Source organism: Eleutherodactylus coqui, chromosome 8 (assembly GCF_035609145.1).
Source record: "Eleutherodactylus coqui strain aEleCoq1 chromosome 8, aEleCoq1.hap1, whole genome shotgun sequence".
NCBI lineage: Eukaryota > Metazoa > Chordata > Amphibia > Anura > Eleutherodactylidae > Eleutherodactylus > Eleutherodactylus coqui.
In genome coordinates, this window is record NC_089844.1 from 96,369,279 (window position 1) to 96,388,381 (window position 19,103).

The window sequence follows — 19,103 nt, forward strand, 5'->3', positions numbered from 1 at the left end:
CAGGTGGGCTTCGGCCCACAGTGCATGCCCCAGTCAGACTGGTAATATGTACCTTAACAGTAACCGCATTGGTGGGAAATGGCCTCGCCACCATCATGTCTTTGGGAAGCCTCCGTTTCCACACCCCAGTGACATAGCATTAGCAGCGGTATAGGCAGAGCCCAGAATTAGTAACATTTCAGTGGTAGCATTAGGGACAGGCCCCAGTAACCTATCACTAGCAGCAGTATAGGGGGAGCACAGTATTAGTTCCATTTCAGTAGTAGTAGCAGTCCAGACAGGCCCCAGTAACAATTCCGAAGCAGCAGTATAGGGGGAGCACAGTCTTAGCTCCATTTCAGTAATAGTAGCAGTCAAGACAGGCCACAGTAACATTCCCATTGCAGCAGTTTAGGGAGATAAGTCTCTTTCACATTTCAGTAGTTGCAGTATAGACAAGGCCCCAGTTACATTTATGTAGCAAAAGTGTAGGCCAACCCCACACACCTTGCTGTACCATGAGTGCAGGCAAATCCCATAAAATTACTAGGATTACACTGTAGGCGAGGGCCCAAAAAAATTGGTGTACCAACAGTACTAATGTACCTCAGAAAAATTGCCCATGCCCAACCAAGAGGGCAGGTGAAACCCATTAATCGCTTAGCTTACTGTGGCTTAATTTGTAACTAGGCCTAGAGGCAGCCCAGTTAAAATAAAAATTGGTTCAGATGCAAGTTTCAACGCTTTAATGAGAATTGAAACGTATAAACATTGTTTACAAAAGTAATATGACTGAGCCTTGTGGGCCTAAGAAAAATTGCCCATTCGGCGTGATTACGTGAGGTTTCAGGAGGAGGAGGATGAATATAATACACAGATTGATGAAGCTAAAAGGTTCCCGTTTTTTATGGTGATAGACAAAGATGCTTCCATCCGCGGGTGCAGCCTACGTATTGTTTAGGTACTGCTGCTGGAGAAGAGAAGTCTGGGGAAATCCAGGCTTTGTTCATCTTTATGAGTGTTGTAAGCCTGTCGGCACTGTCAGTTGACAGGCGGCTACGCTTATCCGTGATGATTCCCCCAGCCGCATTAAACACCCTCTCTGACAAGACGCTAGCCGCAGGGCAAGCAAGCACCTCCAGGGCATACAGCGTGAGTTCAGGCTACGTGTCCAGCTTCGACACCCAGTAGTTGTAGGGAGCAGAGGCGTCACGGAGGATGGTCGTGCGATTGGCTACGTACTCCCTCACCATCCTTTTACAGTGCTCCCGCCGACTCAGCCTTGACTGGGGAGCGGTGACACCGTCTTGCTGGGGAGCCATAAAGCTGGCAAAGGCCTTGGAGAGTGTTCCCCTGCCTGTGCTGTACATGCTGCCTGATCTCCGCGCCTCCCCTGCTACCTGGCCCTCGGAACTGCGCCTTCGGCCACTAGCGCTGTCGGATGGCAATTTTACCATCAGTTTGTCCACCAGGGTCCTGTGGTATAGCATCACTCTCGAACCCCTTTCCTCTTTGGGTATGAGAGTGGAAAGGTTCTCCTTATACCGTGGGTCGATCAGGGTGTACACCCAGTAATCCGTAGTGGCCAGAATGCGTGTAACGCGAGGGTCACAAGAAAGGCATCCTAACATGAAGTCCGCCATGTGTGCCAGGGTATCTGTACGCAACACATGGCTGTCCTCACTAGGAAGATCACTTTCAGGATCCTCCTCCTCAGGGCATACACGCTGAAAGGATGACAGGCAAGCAGCATGGGTACCCTCAGCAGTGGGCCAAGCTGTCTCTTCCCCCTCCTCCTCATGCTCCTCCCTCTCCTCCTCCTCCTCCTCCAAAACGCACTGAGATATAGACATGAGGGTGCTCTGTCTATCCAGCGACATACTGTCTTCCCTCGCCTCCGTTTCCGAGCGCAAAGCGTCTGCCTTTATGCTTTCCAGGGAACTTCTCAAGAGGCATAGCAGAGGAATGGCGACGCTAATGATTGCAGCATCTGGGTAGACTCCTCAAAGTTTCCAAGGACCTGGCAGATGTCTGCCAACCAGGCCCACTCTTCTGTAAAGAATTGAGGAGGCTGACTCCCACTGCGCCGCCCATGTTGGAGTTGGTATTCCACTATAGCTCTACGCTGCTCATAGAGCCTGGCCAACATGTGGAGCGTAGAGTTCCACCGTGTGGGCACGTCGCACAGCAGTCGGTGCACTGGCAGATTAAACCGATGTTGCAGGGTCCGCAGGGTGGCAGCGTCCGTGTTGGACTTGTGGAAATGTGCGCTTACCCGGCGCACCTTTCCCAGCAGGTCTGACAAGCGTGGGTAGCTTTTCAGAAACCGCTGAACCACCGTGTGCCTCTTCTCTCCTAAGCTGAGTAGTTTCAGCACGGCCTGCTGACGCTTGCCCACCGCTGTGCTGCCACGCCGCACGACACCGACTGCTGGCGACGTGCTGCTGCTGACACATCTTGATTGCGAGACAGAGGTTGCGTAGGAGGAGGAGGAGGAGGGTGGTTTAGTGGAGGAAGCATACACCGCCACAGATACCAGCACCGAGCTGGGGCCCGCAATTCTGGGGAGACCTAGGTGCGTATGACTGAGCTGCTGCAATGCACAGCGCAGAACCAGTGAAGTGGACAAAGCCCAGTGGTAGGCCTTAAAGGGGTTGTCTTGTGAAATCAAGTGGGGTTCAGCACTTCTGTATGGCCATATTAATGCACTTTGTAATATACATCGTGCATTAATTATGAGCCATACAGAAGTTATTCACTTACCTGCTCCGTTGCTAGCGTCCCCGTCGCCATGGATCTGTCTAAATTCGCTGTCTTCTGGCGTTTTTAGACGCGCTTGCGCAGTCCGGTCTTCTCCCTGGTGTATGGGGCCGCTCGTGCCGGAGAGCTGGTCCTCGTAGCTCCGCCCCATCACGTGTGCTGATTCCAGCCAATCAGGAGGCTGGAATCGGCAATGGACCGCACAGAGCCCACGGTGCACCATGGGAGAAGACCCGCGATGCATCGTGGGTGAAGATCCCGGCGGCCATCTTGGTAAAGGAAGAAAGAAGTCGCCGCAGCGCGGGGATTCGGGTAAGTAATAAACTTTTTTTTTTTTTTTTTTTAAACCCATCCCTTGGGTTTGTCTCGCGCTGAACGGGGGCCCAATGGAAAAATAAATTTAAAAAACCCATTTCGGCGTGAGACAACCCCTTTAAGTATTTTGCCTCAATTTTTTTAAATGGTGAGGTGAAAAACCAGAGACACCGCATGCAGCGGATATAATGTGTACTGTTTCCCTGTGGCGGGATGACGGCGGTCATGTAACGGGCGCAGCAGAGCCAGGAAACAATTATGCGCAAGCCTGCTGTAACGCTTAGCTGGGTATTAATTAGCAACTACTACCCCCAGCAGACACCGTATGCAGCGTATATTATGTATACTGTTTCCCTCTGGCGGGATGACGGCGGTCATGTAACGGGCACAGCAGAGCCAGGAAACAATTATGCGCAAGCCTGCTGTAACGCTTAGCTGGGTATTAATTAGCAACTACTAGCCCCAGCAGACACGCAGTAAACTGAAGACCGTCACAGGCAGCCCAAATATAGTATTTTTCCCCAATTTTTTTGAAAAAGCCCACTGCCTATATAGCCAGTATATCTCTTTCCCTGTACCACTGTCCCAGCCTCACCAGTACTGCGCCTATACTGAGTAAAATGACTGCAGACTGAGGACGCTATGGTCTGCATGCCCGATATACAAAAAAAAAAAGTGCAACACTGTTAAAAGCAACCTCAACAGTACTGCACACGGTCAGATGTGGCCCTAAGAAGGACCGTTGGGGTTCTTGAAGACTGAAATAACACCTAACACTCTCCCTATAGCAGCTACAGCAAGACAGCACTTTCCCTGATCTCTGTCACCATGCATCTGTGCTGAGCCGCGGGCGGGGCAGATTTTAATACTCGGGTGTCACCTGATCTCGCCAGCCACTCACTGCAGGGGGGTGGGATAGGGCTGGAACGTCACAGGAGGAAGTTGTAATGCCTTCCCTGGGCTTCTATTGGCCAGAAAAGCGCGCAAATTTCTCAGCGAAGGAAATGTAATGGAGTCGAGCACCGCGTGGTGCTCGTCTCGAGTAACGAGCATCTCGAACACCCTAATACTCAAACGAGTATCAAGCTCGGACGAGTACGCTCGCTCATCTCTAGTAGCAGAGGAAGATTGTAGCATATATCACATTTGAGTGTCACCAATTTCAGTCATTACATAAAAATAGAAGAGAAATAACATGTCTATTGTCTCTTTGATGTTGTGTGTGTGTGTGTGTGTGTATATGTGTGTATGTGTATATATAATTTTTTTTTTTTTTTTTTTTAAAGAACAGGGAGCTGCCATATTGGAGATATACAGCACGGTGGTTCAGTGGTTAATGCTAGTGTTTCTCTTCATGATTAGCCGGCGACAAAATCAAGATTATTTTTCCTAAATAAGATGGGGGGACCCTGATCTGATTTTTAACAGACACTGCCAGAAAGTTGTTTTACAAATGAGAATGAATGATTGTTTTCAAACGAATGTGGCTCAGCGGATAGCACTGTAACATACATGAGCTGTACAATTAAAGGGGATTATATACACTTTGTTTCTATAATATCTGTTTAGACAGTGCAGCAGGCTATGTGATTAATGGCAACTGCAATGAATGAGTATGGCCTCATGTCCACGGGCATGCAGAGAATTCCAGCCGTGCCCACAGCCATGAGGCCAAAAATGACATTTTACTCACCTGTCTAGACGCTGCGTAGGTCTCCCCTGCTGCGGTTGGATCTTCTCAGCATGCCGGTGGCGTGCCACGCTCATGCTCCGTTCTTTTTCTTTTAAATGTCCTGCTTTTCCGCAGATCTGCAGAAGGACGCAGTGTCAGCTGTGTCTGTGACGCGGATCGGACGGCTTCCATTGACTTTAATGAAAGCCGTAGAAGCTGACCGTGTGGGAAAACCACAGAAAATAGAGGATGCTGCGGGTGTTTCTCCACGTGTGTGATCCGCACGCTGGGAAAAAATGATATCTGTAGGTATTTAATTACCTGCGGATGCCCAATGCATTTCTATGGGCATATTGAACTTTGGATCATCCTCAATTTAATTTTGCCTGTGGACATATGAGGCCTTAAAAGGGTTTCCCAGCATTAAATTGTTAATAAACTATCTTTAGGATAAGTCATCAATAGCAGATCAGCGAGGGTTTGACACTCATCATCCCTGCCGATCATTGGATGTGAAAGAGCGCCAGAACAAGCACAACCTTGTTTACTATGCATGGAAGAGAGTTACTGTACCATTTTGGGCTACCATGTGCTGGACGGGGTTTAGTTTCTTCCAGTGATTAGCTGATCGGCGGAGGTACCACGTGCCAGACCTTCCTGATCTGCTACTGATGACACATCGGGAGTATAGACCATTAATAGTATAATGCTAGAAGACCCCTTTAACCCCTTGAGTGGCGGGTTTCCTACCACCCTGTCGTGCCCACCAGGGCAGGTTTTTTAAAATGGTCTAATCATTGAATTTCAACTAATTTTGCAGTTGCTTCTCAAGAGCCATAACTTTTTCATTTTTCCATTGACACAGCCATATAAGGGCTTGTTTTTTGCGGGACAAGTTGTGATTTTTTAAACAGGGGGGGAGGAAAAAAGAAATGGGGAAAAAAGAAAAAAAGGGGCCATGTCATTAAGGGGTTAAATAATGTATTAACTTCCTTCTCTGGGTCATTACGACGCATGGATACCACATGTGTGATTATATTTTTGATTTTTTACAAAGTAAAGGGAGACAAGTGTTTTTATTATTTTTTGACTTTTTTTTTTTTTTTTTTTCTTTTGTCCCTTTAGGGGACTTCCACAGGGACCCATCAGGACCCCTGATCACATTCCGGGGGTCCGATGGTGACAGCCCTTTACATGCTGCAGTGACAGCCCTTTACATGCTGCAGTCACATAGACTGTAGCATGTAAAGGGTTAACACAGCAGAGATCGGAGGTTTTCTCTGATCTCTGCTGTAAGAGCTAGTACCTAGCTGTCCTCTGACAGCTAACAACTAGCTCTTCCTGCCACAGAGACCATCGGCTTGCTTCTGATAAGCCGATGGTCTCTATGGCAACCTGTAAACAAACCAGTGCAGGAGATGGCCGGCATGTCGGCAATATCTTCTGCTGGTTTTTCAAAGCCCTTGCTTTGTTCTCTGTGGGACTGTGCAGGCAGAGCTCACTGTCACAGCTTGTGGCATTGTGCTCTGCAGCTCACATAGTGATACATAGCCCGGAAATCTTCCGGGCTATGTTGCTATAAGCAGTGGAGCTCGTCCCGGAAAATTTCCGGCCGTGCCACTCGAGGGGTTAATGCTCAGAGAAATAGACTAATAGGGAATGTAAGACGTGATGGAGAACCGTATAGCACCCTCCACTAGAGATTAGCATATGGCATTGCTACTCCTTTAAATCTTCTCTCTTCTGCTGACTGTCCCGGTCTACACAGTAGAGCTGAAAAGCGAGCTGCAGAAAACAACTTTGCTCTAGTGAAAAACTGGAATATGTTAATATTTTATATGACTAGTCTCATGAAACATAAAATACTATCAACAATTTTAACAAATATGCTTCTAAATAGTATTGAAATAATGTCATATTCTCATGATTCATCCCTTATAATGAGTAGACACTGCACTTATGATTTTTTGGACAAAACTCACATCAAACCAGAAATTATTTAAATTAAGATTTTGACAGTGATCTGAGATTCTGCATTTGTTTCACATACAGAAGGTGGATATAATAAGAAGCATTTGGATCTTGATATGAGATGGTGCTGATAAGTCCTTGGCTTTGACTGCAAAAAGTTGATGTAGAGCAATGAAATTTCACAGCTATATTACATTGTCCCTTCGCATATCAATGTTCTTCTGACTGTAGTCTTGCAACTTCTTCAACCCATCCAGAAAGAATTCCTTCAGTTGGGTGGCAAACCAGGCATCAGCTGCTGCAATTCTGTTATAGACCTAGGCAAGTTTTTCCCTTGAGGTTTCTTTAAATTAGATGATAGTTTAGGGTGCTGGATAAGGCAAATGAGGGTGATCCAGTACCGCGAAGCCCGGGTCAGCTAGTTTGCTCTGAATAATGGCTGATGTGTGGGACAAGGGATTAACGTGTAAAAACATGACAACTTGGGTTAACTTTCTGCGCCTTTTAGACCTCAGTGCCTCTTTCAGTTAACTGAGAAGTATTTTGTAATACACATCTGTGATAGTAGACCCCTTTGGAAGGTCCAAGAAGTATCCCATCTTTATCCCAAAAGACAGATGCCAACACCTTGGATGACGGTTTCTGCACTCAACTTCTTTGGATGCAAGGAATCACTGTATCTCCATTCTGTTGACTGCTCTTTTGACTCAGAATCATACAAAAAAAATTCATGTCTCATCTACTGTAACTAGTCAAGACAGGAATGAATAGATAATGAAGCAGCACCGCGGGGAAGAAAAGGTTCTTTACGATGTCATCGGATGAATAAAATCTCCATTTTTATTTCAAATATCCATAAAAGACAGAACGCGACGTTTCGGCCAACACAGCGGTCTTTGTCAAGCTAGTCAGTACGAAAAAAACCACATATATATGTAAACCCCACACCAATCAATACAGCACATACCTACACACCGCAGAATCTGCATGTGCCATTGGACTGCTGAAGAGGGCACCAGGTGGACAGGTACTCTTCATTCAGGCATCCTATGAGATTGATCTTATTTCAGATGACTGTCTTGTCAGCGTCGCTGTGGTGAATACATCATGATATCCAAAAAAGGCGGCAGCATCAGCGGTGTAGAAATAGTAGAAAAAAAAGTTTTTATTGCTCCATAAAAAATGGCGACGTTTCGACTTGTTCCAAGTCTTTCACAAGCCTCTAATGTGCATGTATTAGGTGTGCTGCGGGACTACTCTACAATTTCTTGTGGTGAATACGTCATCACTATAGGCTAGTCCCAATACTGGCGTCAGAGCAGATACCATAGAATGCATGAGAGGATAGGAGCCCCCGCGCATGCGCCATGTGGCTCCATCCTCCGTCGCTCTCAGAAGCCAGCTCGTGGAAAAGGCGCGAGAGAGCAGGAATTCTTGCGAATTCGCTGTACAGCATGCTCGCCCGTCCCTCGCGACGAACCACGCGCAGTGTGTGGAGATGGCCGGTATGTGTCATCAAACACATGAGCTGTCAATGACAGGTTACTCCACAAAGGGGAAAAGATTCATGAAAAAACTATGGATGGGGCAAAAAAGAGAAACTGCATATATTGCAAATATGAATATATAAAGACGACATCTATTTCTCATGCATCCATAGCTGATGCATTTGTACCAATATGGACAAAAATTACATAATGTAATTTAGCTTACAATAGGCTAGACAAAAACCAGTTGGTGCATAATAAGACACAAAGAACACAGGATTAAAGCAAAAAAGAAAGAAAAACAAAAAGCAATATGGCAAACTCTGTGAAGAGCTCGCAATGGCATCAACATCTGTATTATTTGGCCACACTATAATCCACCGTAGACACCTCTCCAGCAGTCCAACGCACACAAAAAACTAGAGAAGAAAAAAAGAAAAGAGGAATATTAAAATAAAATCATGTAAAAACCAAGGCAGGTTAAAGAAAAGGACTTACATTGTACTCAATATTAAGACCCTCAGGTTGTAAGGTATCCAACCTAAAGATCCACTGAAGCTCCAAATACTTGAGTCGTCCCTCCCTGTCGCCACCATGGGAGGATGGCCAGACCCCGTCAATAATTCGGTAGCGTAATTGGCTGATGGAATGGACTTTATCCAAAATACTTTGCTACCGGTACGCTCGAGTCTTTTGTACATATCGTAGATTTGTGTTTGGAGATCCTCATTTTGACATACGTGGTGGTTTCGCCAATGTAGAGCAGCCCACATGGGCAGCTAATCATGTATATGACGAACAAAGATGAACATGAGTACCTACCACGGATGTCAAACCTCTCCACAGTCCTGGGGTGGCAGAATGAGTCACCTCTGACAAGGTTGCCGCAGATAGCGCAGTTGAGACATGAAAAACAACCATACTTCTTCTTAGGAAAGAGAGTATCAACAGCCATAGCCCTAGAGGGCTCACTGTTGGTATTTACAACTAGATCTTTAATGTTAGGACCCAGTTTGTAGCTCATTAGAGGGGGGTTCTGATACTCCTCAACTTCCGGGTAGTATCTGCCCAAAATGGGCCAGTGCTTCCTCAGTATATTAGAAACACGGCCACTCATCGAGCCAAAGACCGAGACAAAAGGTATTCGTTTGGACCAGGCTATCTTGATTTTATCACTAAGGACTAGTTCCCGTGACGTCGAATGGATCCTAGTTGACAATTCACCAAGCAAATGTTTTGGGTAGCCCCTATCTTGAAATTTAGCACACATTGACTCCACCTGGGAGTCAAAATGAGAACCCGCCACGATCCGTCGCACCCTGAGCAACAGGCTCCAGGGCAGTGAACAGATCATCTGAGGAGGGTGACAACTGTGGTATTCTAACAGATTATTGCTATCGGTTGTTTTCGTAAACAAATTAGTCCTCAGACAGCCGTCCGATGCCATGACTAAGACGTCCAAGAATTGTATTTGGTGAGGTGAATAGGAAAGAGTGAATTTCAGTTCGGGAGGAATGTGATTGATCTCATGATGAAATTCCCGTAATTCTGATTCACTTCCTCGCCAAATAAAAAAGACATCGTCAATATACCTCCACCAGATCTGGACCTAGTCAAGACAGGAAGGCATCAGCATCCTGCCAAAAACACTGCTGAATTCCCCAGGAATGCTCCGTTCTTTTTCTTTTAAATGTCCTGCTTTTCCGCAGATCTGCAGAAGGACGCAGTGTCAGCTGTGTCTGTGACGCGGATCGGACGGCTTCCATTGACTTTAATGAAAGCCGTAGAAGCTGACCGTGTGGGAAAACCACAGAAAATAGAGGATGCTGCGGGTGTTTCTCCATGTGTGTGATCCGCACGCTGGGAAAAAATGACATCTGTAGGTATTTAATTACCTGCGGATGCCCAATGCATTTCTATGGACATATTGAACTTTGGATCATCCTCAATTTAATTTTGCCTGTGGACATATGAGGCCTTAAAAGCGTTTCCCAGCATTAAATTGTTAATAAACTATCTTTAGGATGTCATCAATAGCAGATCAGCGAGGGTTTGACACTCATCATCCCTGCCGATCATTGGATGTGAAAGAGCGCCAGAACAAGCACAACCTTGTTTACTATGCATGGAAGAGAGTTACTGTACCATTTTGGGCTACCATGTGCTGGACGGGGTTTAGTTTCTTCCAGTGATTAGCTGATCGGCGGAGGTACCACGTGCCAGACCTTCCTGATCTGCTACTGATGACACATCGGGAGTATAGACCATTAATAGTATAATGCTAGAAGACCCCTTTAACCCCTTGAGTGGCGGGTTTCCTACCACCCTGTCGTGCCCACCAGGGCAGGTTTTTTAAAATGGTCTAATCATTGAATTTCAACTAATTTTGCAGTTGCTTCTCAAGAGCCATAACTTTTTCATTTTTCCATTGACACAGCCATATAAGGGCTTGTTTTTTGCGGGACAAGTTGTGATTTTTTAAACAGGGGGGGAGGAAAAAAGAAATGGGGAAAAAAGAAAAAAAGGGGCCATGTCATTAAGGGGTTAAATAATGTATTAACTTCCTTCTCTGGGTCATTACGACGCACGGATACCACATGTGTGATTATATTTTTGATTTTTTACAAAGTAAAGGGAGACAAGTGTTTTTATAATTTTTTTACTTTTTTTTTTTTTTTTTTTCTTTTGTCCCTTTAGGGGACTTCCACAGGGACCCATCAGGACCCCTGATCACATTCCGGGGGTCCGATGGTGACAGCCCTTTACATGCTGCAGTGACAGCCCTTTACATGCTGCAGTCACATAGACTGCAGCATGTAAAGGGTTAACACAGCAGAGATCGGAGGTTTTCTCTGATCTCTGCTGTAAGAGCTAGTACCTAGCTGTCCTCTGACAGCTAACAACTAGCTCTTCCTGCCACAGAGACCATCGGCTTGCTTCTGACAAGCCGATGGTCTCTATGGCAACCTGTAAACAAACCAGTGCAGGAGATTGCCGGCATGTCGGCAATATCTTCTGCTGGTTTTTCAAAGCCCTTGCTTTGTTCTCTGTGGGTCTGTGCAGGCAGAGCTCACTGTCACAGCTTGTGGCATTGTGCTCTGCAGCTCCCATAGTGATACATAGCCCGGAAATCTTCCGGGCTATGTTGCTATGAGCAGTGGAGCTCGTCCCGGAAAATTTCTGGGCGTGCCACTCGAGGGGTTAATGCTCAGAGAAATAGACTAATAGGGAATGTAAGACGTGATGGAGAACCGTATAGCACCCTCCACTAGAGATTAGCATATGGCATTGCTACTCCTTTAAATCTTCTCTCTTCTGCTGACTGTCCCAGTCTACACAGTAGAGCTGAAAAGCGAGCTGCAGAAAACAACTTTGCTCTAGTGAAAAACTGGAATATGTTAATATTTTATATGACTAGTCTCATGAAACATAAAATACTATCAACAATTTTAACAAATATGCTTCTAAATAGTATTGAAATAATGTCATATTCTCATGATTCATCCCTTATAATGAGTAGACACTGCACTTATGATTTTTTGGACAAAACTCACATCAAACCAGAAATTATTTAAATTAAGATTTTGACAGTGATCTGAGATTCTGCATTTGTTTCACATACAGAAGGTGGATATAATAAGAAGCATTTGGATCTTGATATGAGATGGTGCTGATAAGTCCTTGGCTTTGACTGCAAAAAGTTGATGTAGAGCAATGAAATTTCACAGCTATACTACATTGTCCCTTCGCATATCAATGTTCTTCTGACTGTAGTCTTGCAACTTCTTCAACCCATCCAGAAAGAATTCCTTCAGTTGGGTGGCAAACCAGGCATCAGCTGCTGCAATTCTGTTATAGACCTAGGCAAGTTTTTCCCTTGAGGTTTCTTTAAATTAGATGATAGTTTAGGGTTCTGGATAAGGCAAATGAGGGTGATCCAGTACCGCGAAGCCCGGGTCAGCTAGTTTGCTCTGAATAATGGCTGATGTGTGGGACAAGGGATTAACGTGTAAAAACATGACAACTTGGGTTAACTTTCTGCGCCTTTTAGACCTCAGTGCCTCTTTCAGTTAACTGAGAAGTATTGTGTAATACACATCTGTGATAGTAGACCCCTTTGGAAGGTCCAAGAGTATCCCATCTTTATCCCAAAAGACAGATGCCAACACCTTGGAGGACGGTTTCTGCACTCAACTTCTTTGGATGCAAGGAATCACTGTATCTCCATTCTGTTGACTGCTCTTTTGACTCAGAATCATACAAAAAAAATTCATGTCTCATCTACTGTAACTAGTCAAGACAGGAATGAATAGATAATGAAGCAGCACCACGGGGAAGAAAAGGTTCTTTACGATGTCATCGGATAAATAAAATCTCCATTTTTATTTCAAATATCCATAAAAGACAGAACGCGACGTTTCGGCCAACACAGCGGTCTTTGTCAAGCTAGTCAGTACGAAAAAAAACACATATATATGTAAACCCCACACCAATCAATACAGCACATACCTACACACCGCAGAATCTGCATGTGCCATTGGACTGCTGAAGAGGGCACCAGGTGGACAGGTACTCTTCATTCAGGCATCCTATGAGATTGATCTTATTTCAGATGACTGTCTTGGTCAGCGTCGCTGTGGTGAATACATCATGATATCCAAGAAAGGCGGCAGCATCAGCGGTGTAGAAATAGTAGAAAAAAAGGTTTTTATTGCTCCATAAAAAATGGCGACGTTTCGACTTGTTCCAAGTCTTTCTCAAGCCTCTAATGTGCATGTATTAGGTGTGCTGCGGGACTACTCTACAATTTCTTGTGGTGAATACGTCATCACTATAGGCTAGTCCCAATACTGGCGTCAGAGCAGATACCATAGAATGCATGAGAGGATAGGAGCCCCCGCGCATGCGCCATGTGGCTCCATCCTCCGTCGCTCTCAGAAGCCAGCTCGTGGAAAAGGCGCGAGAGAGCAGGAATTCTTGCGAATTCGCTGTACAGCATGCTCGCCCGTCCCTCGCGACGAACCACGCGCAGTGTGTGGAGATGGCCGGTATGTGTCATCAAACACATGAGCTGTCAATGACAGGTTACTCCACAAAGGGGAAAAGATTCATGAAAAAACTATGGATGGGGCAAAAAAGAGAAACTGCATATATTGCAAATATGAATATATAAAGACGACATCTATTTCTCATGCATCCATAGCTGATGCATTTGTACCAATATGGACAAAAATTACATAATGTAATTTAGCTTACAATAGGCTAGACAAAAACCAGTTGGTGCATAATAAGACACAAAGAACACAGGATTAAAGCAAAAAAGAAAGAAAAACAAAAAGCAATATGGCAAACTCTGTGAAGAGCTCGCAATGGCATCAACATCTGTATTATTTGGCCACACTATAATCCACCGTAGACACCTCTCCAGCAGTCCAACGCACACAAAAAACTAGAGAAGAAAAAAAGAAAAGAGGAATATTAAAATAAAATCATGTAAAAACCAAGGCAGGTTAAAGAAAAGGACTTACATTGTACTCAATATTAAGACCCTCAGGTTGTAAGGTATCCAACCTAAAGATCCACTGAAGCTCCAAATACTTGAGTCGTCCCTCCCTGTCGCCACCATGGGAGGATGGCCAGACCCCGTCAATAATTCGGTAGCGTAATTGGCTGATGGAATGGACTTTATCCAAAATACTTTGCTACCGGTACGCTCGAGTCTTTTGTACATATCGTAGATTTGTGTTTGGAGATCCTCATTTTGACATACGTGGTGGTTTCGCCAATGTAGAGCAGCCCACATGGGCAGCTAATCATGTATATGACGAACAAAGATGAACATGAGTACCTACCACGGATGTCAAACCTCTCCACAGTCCTGGGGTGGCAGAATGAGTCACCTCTGACAAGGTTGCCGCAGATAGCGCAGTTGAGACATGAAAAACAACCATACTTCTTCTTAGGAAAGAGAGTATCAACAGCCATAGCCCTAGAGGGCTCACTGTTGGTATTTACAACTAGATCTTTAATGTTAGGACCCAGTTTGTAGCTCATTAGAGGGGGGTTCTGATACTCCTCAACTTCCGGGTAGTATCTGCCCAAAATGGGCCAGTGCTTCCTCAGTATATTAGAAACACGGCCACTCATCGAGCCAAAGACCGAGACAAAAGGTATTCGTTTGGACCAGGCTATCTTGATTTTATCACTAAGGACTAGTTCCCGTGACGTCGAATGGATCCTAGTTGACAATTCACCAAGCAAATGTTTTGGGTAGCCCCTATCTTGAAATTTAGCACACATTGACTCCACCTGGGAGTCAAAATGAGAACCCGCCACGATCCGTCGCACCCTGAGCAACAGGCTCCAGGGCAGTGAACAGATCATCTGAGGAGGGTGACAACTGTGGTATTCTAACAGATTATTGCTATCGGTTGTTTTCGCAAACAAATTAGTCCTCAGACAGCCGTCCGATGCCATGACTAAGACGTCCAAGAATTGTATTTGGTGAGGTGAATAGGAAAGAGTGAATTTCAGTTCGGGAGGAATGTGATTGATCTCATGATGAAATTCCCGTAATTCTGATTCACTTCCTCGCCAAATAAAAAAGACATCGTCAATATACCTCCACCAGATCTGGACCTAGTCAAGACAGGAAGGCATCAGCATCCTGCCAAAAACACTGCTGAATTCCCCAGGAATGCTCCGTTCTTTTTCTTTTAAATGTCCTGCTTTTCCGCAGATCTGCAGAAGGACGCAGTGTCAGCTGTGTCTGTGACGCGGATCGGACGGCTTCCATTGACTTTAATGAAAGCCGTAGAAGCTGACCGTGTGGGAAAACCACAGAAAATAGAGGATGCTGCGGGTGTTTCTCCATGTGTGTGATCCGCACGCTGGGAAAAAATGACATCTGTAGGTATTTAATTACCTGCGGATGCCCAATGCATTTCTATGGACATATTGAACTTTGGATCATCCTCAATTTAATTTTGCCTGTGGACATATGAGGCCTTAAAAGGGTTTCCCAGCATTAAATTGTTAATAAACTATCTTTAGGATGTCATCAATAGCAGATCAGCGAGGGTTTGACACTCATCATCCCTGCCGATCATTGGATGTGAAAGAGCGCCAGAACAAGCACAACCTTGTTTACTATGCATGGAAGAGAGTTACTGTACCATTTTGGGCTACCATGTGCTGGACGGGGTTTAGTTTCTTCCAGTGATTAGCTGATCGGCGGAGGTACCACGTGCCAGACCTTCCTGATCTGCTACTGATGACACATCGGGAGTATAGACCATTAATAGTATAATGCTAGAAGACCCCTTTAACCCCTTGAGTGGCGGGTTTCCTACCACCCTGTCGTGCCCACCAGGGCAGGTTTTTTAAAATGGTCTAATCATTGAATTTCAACTAATTTTGCAGTTGCTTCTCAAGAGCCATAACTTTTTCATTTTTCCATTGACACAGCCATATAAGGGCTTGTTTTTTGCGGGACAAGTTGTGATTTTTTAAACAGGGGGGGAGGAAAAAAGAAATGGGGAAAAAAGAAAAAAAGGGGCCATGTCATTAAGGGGTTAAATAATGTATTAACTTCCTTCTCTGGGTCATTACGACGCACGGATACCACATGTGTGATTATATTTTTGATTTTTTTACAAAGTAAAGGGAGACAAGTGTTTTTATTATTTTTTTACTTTTTTTTTTTTTTTTTTCTTTTGTCCCTTTAGGGGACTTCCACAGGGACCCATCAGGACCCCTGATCACATTCCGGGGGTCCGATGGTGACAGCCCTTTACATGCTGCAGTGACAGCCCTTTACATGCTGCAGTCACATAGACTGCAGCATGTAAAGGGTTAACACAGCAGAGATCGGAGGTTTTCTCTGATCTCTGCTGTAAGAGCTAGTACCTAGCTGTCCTCTGACAGCTAACAACTAGCTCTTCCTGCCACAGAGACCATCGGCTTGCTTCTGACAAGCCGATGGTCTCTATGGCAACCTGTAAACAAACCAGTGCAGGAGATTGCCGGCATGTCGGCAATATCTTCTGCTGGTTTTTCAAAGCCCTTGCTTTGTTCTCTGTGGGTCTGTGCAGGCAGAGCTCACTGTCACAGCTTGTGGCATTGTGCTCTGCAGCTCACATAGTGATACATAGCCCGGAAATCTTCCGGGCTATGTTGCTATGAGCAGTGGAGCTCGTCCCGGAAAATTTCTGGGCGTGCCACTCGAGGGGTTAATGCTCAGAGAAATAGACTAATAGGGAATGTAAGACGTGATGGAGAACCGTATAGCACCCTCCACTAGAGATTAGCATATGGCATTGCTACTCCTTTAAATCTTCTCTCTTCTGCTGACTGTCCCAGTCTACACAGTAGAGCTGAAAAGCGAGCTGCAGAAAACAACTTTGCTCTAGTGAAAAACTGGAATATGTTAATATTTTATATGACTAGTCTCATGAAACATAAAATACTATCAACAATTTTAACAAATATGCTTCTAAATAGTATTGAAATAATGTCATATTCTCATGATTCATCCCTTATAATGAGTAGACACTGCACTTATGATTTTTTGGACAAAACTCACATCAAACCAGAAATTATTTAAATTAAGATTTTGACAGTGATCTGAGATTCTGCATTTGTTTCACATACAGAAGGTGGATATAATAAGAAGCATTTGGATCTTGATATGAGATGGTGCTGATAAGTCCTTGGCTTTGACTGCAAAAAGTTGATGTAGAGCAATGAAATTTCACAGCTATACTACATTGTCCCTTCGCATATCAATGTTCTTCTGACTGTAGTCTTGCAACTTCTTCAACCCATCCAGAAAGAATTCCTTCAGTTGGGTGGCAAACCAGGCATCAGCTGCTGCAATTCTGTTATAGACCTAGGCAAGTTTTTCCCTTGAGGTTTCTTTAAATTAGATGATAGTTTAGGGTTCTGGATAAGGCAAATGAGGGTGATCCAGTACCGCGAAGCCCGGGTCAGCTAGTTTGCTCTGAATAATGGCTGATGTGTGGGACAAGGGATTAACGTGTAAAAACATGACAACTTGGGTTAACTTTCTGCGCCTTTTAGACCTCAGTGCCTCTTTCAGTTAACTGAGAAGTATTGTGTAATACACATCTGTGATAGTAGACCCCTTTGGAAGGTCCAAGAAGTATCCCATCTTTATCCCAAAAGACAGATGCCAACACCTTGGAGGACGGTTTCTGCACTCAACTTCTTTGGATGCAAGGAATCACTGTATCTCCATTCTGTTGACTGCTCTTTTGACTCAGAATCATACAAAAAAAATTCATGTCTCATCTACTGTAACTAGTCAAGACAGGAATGAATAGATAATGAAGCAGCACCACGGGGAAGAAAAGGTTCTTTACGATGTCATCGGATGAATAAAATCTCCATTTTTATTTCAAATATCCATAAAAGACAGAACGCGACGTTTCGGCCAACACAGCGGTCTTTGTCAAGCTAGTCAGTACGAAAAAAACCACATATATATGTAAACCCCACACCAATCAATACAGCACATACCTACACACCGCAGAATCTGCATGTGCCATTGGACTGCTGAAGAGGGCACCAGGTGGACAGGTACTCTTCATTCAGGCATCCTATGAGATTGATCTTATTTCAGATGACTGTCTTGGTCAGCGTCGCTGTGGTGAATACATCATGATATCCAAGAAAGGCGGCAGCATCAGCGGTGTAGAAATAGTAGAAAAAAAGGTTTTTATTGCTCCATAAAAAATGGCGACGTTTCGACTTGTTCCAAGTCTTTCTCAAGCCTCTAATGTGCATGTATTAGGTGTGCTGCGGGACTACTCTACAATTTCTTGTGGTGAATACGTCATCACTATAGGCTAGTCCCAATACTGGCGTCAGAGCAGATACCATAGAATGCATGAGAGGATAGGAGCCCCCGCGCATGCGCCATGTGGCTCCATCCTCCGTCGCTCTCAGAAGCCAGCTCGTGGAAAAGGCGCGAGAGAGCAGGAATTCTTGCGAATTCGCTGTACAGCATGCTCGCCCGTCCCTCGCGACGAACCACGCGCAGTGTGTGGAGATGGCCGGTATGTGTCATCAAACACATGAGCTGTCAATGACAGGTTACTCCACAAAGGGGAAAAGATTCATGAAAAAACTATGGATGGGGCAAAAAAGAGAAACTGCATATATTGCAAATATGAATATATAAAGACGACATCTATTTCTCATGCATCCATAGCTGATGCATTTGTACCAATATGGACAAAAATTACATAATGTAATTTAGCTTACAATAGGCTAGACAAAAACCAGTTGGTGCATAATAAGACACAAAGAACACAGGATTAAAGCAAAAAAGAAAGAAAAACAAAAAGCAATATGGCAAACTCTGTGAAGAGCTCGCAATGGCATCAACATCTGTATTATTTGGCCACACTATAATCCACCGTAGACACCTCTCCAGCAGTCCAACGCACACAAAAAACTAGAGAAGAAAAAAAGAAAAGAGGAATATTAAAATAAAATCATGTAAAAACCAAGGCAGGTTAAAGAAAAGGACTTACATTGTACTCAATATTAAGACCCTCAGGTTGTAAGGTATCCAACCTAAAGATCCACTGAAGCTCCAAATACTTGAGTCGTCCCTCCCTGTCGCCACCATGGGAGGATGGCCAGACCCCGTCAATAATTCGGTAGCGTAATTGGCTGATGGAATGGACTTTATCCAAAATACTTTGCTACCGGTACGCTCGAGTCTTTTGTACATATCGTAGATTTGTGTTTGGAGATCCTCATTTTGACATACGTGGTGGTTTCGCCAATGTAGAGCAGCCCACATGGGCAGCTAATCATGTATATGACGAACAAAGATGAACATGAGTACCTACCACGGATGTCAAACCTCTCCACAGTCCTGGGGTGGC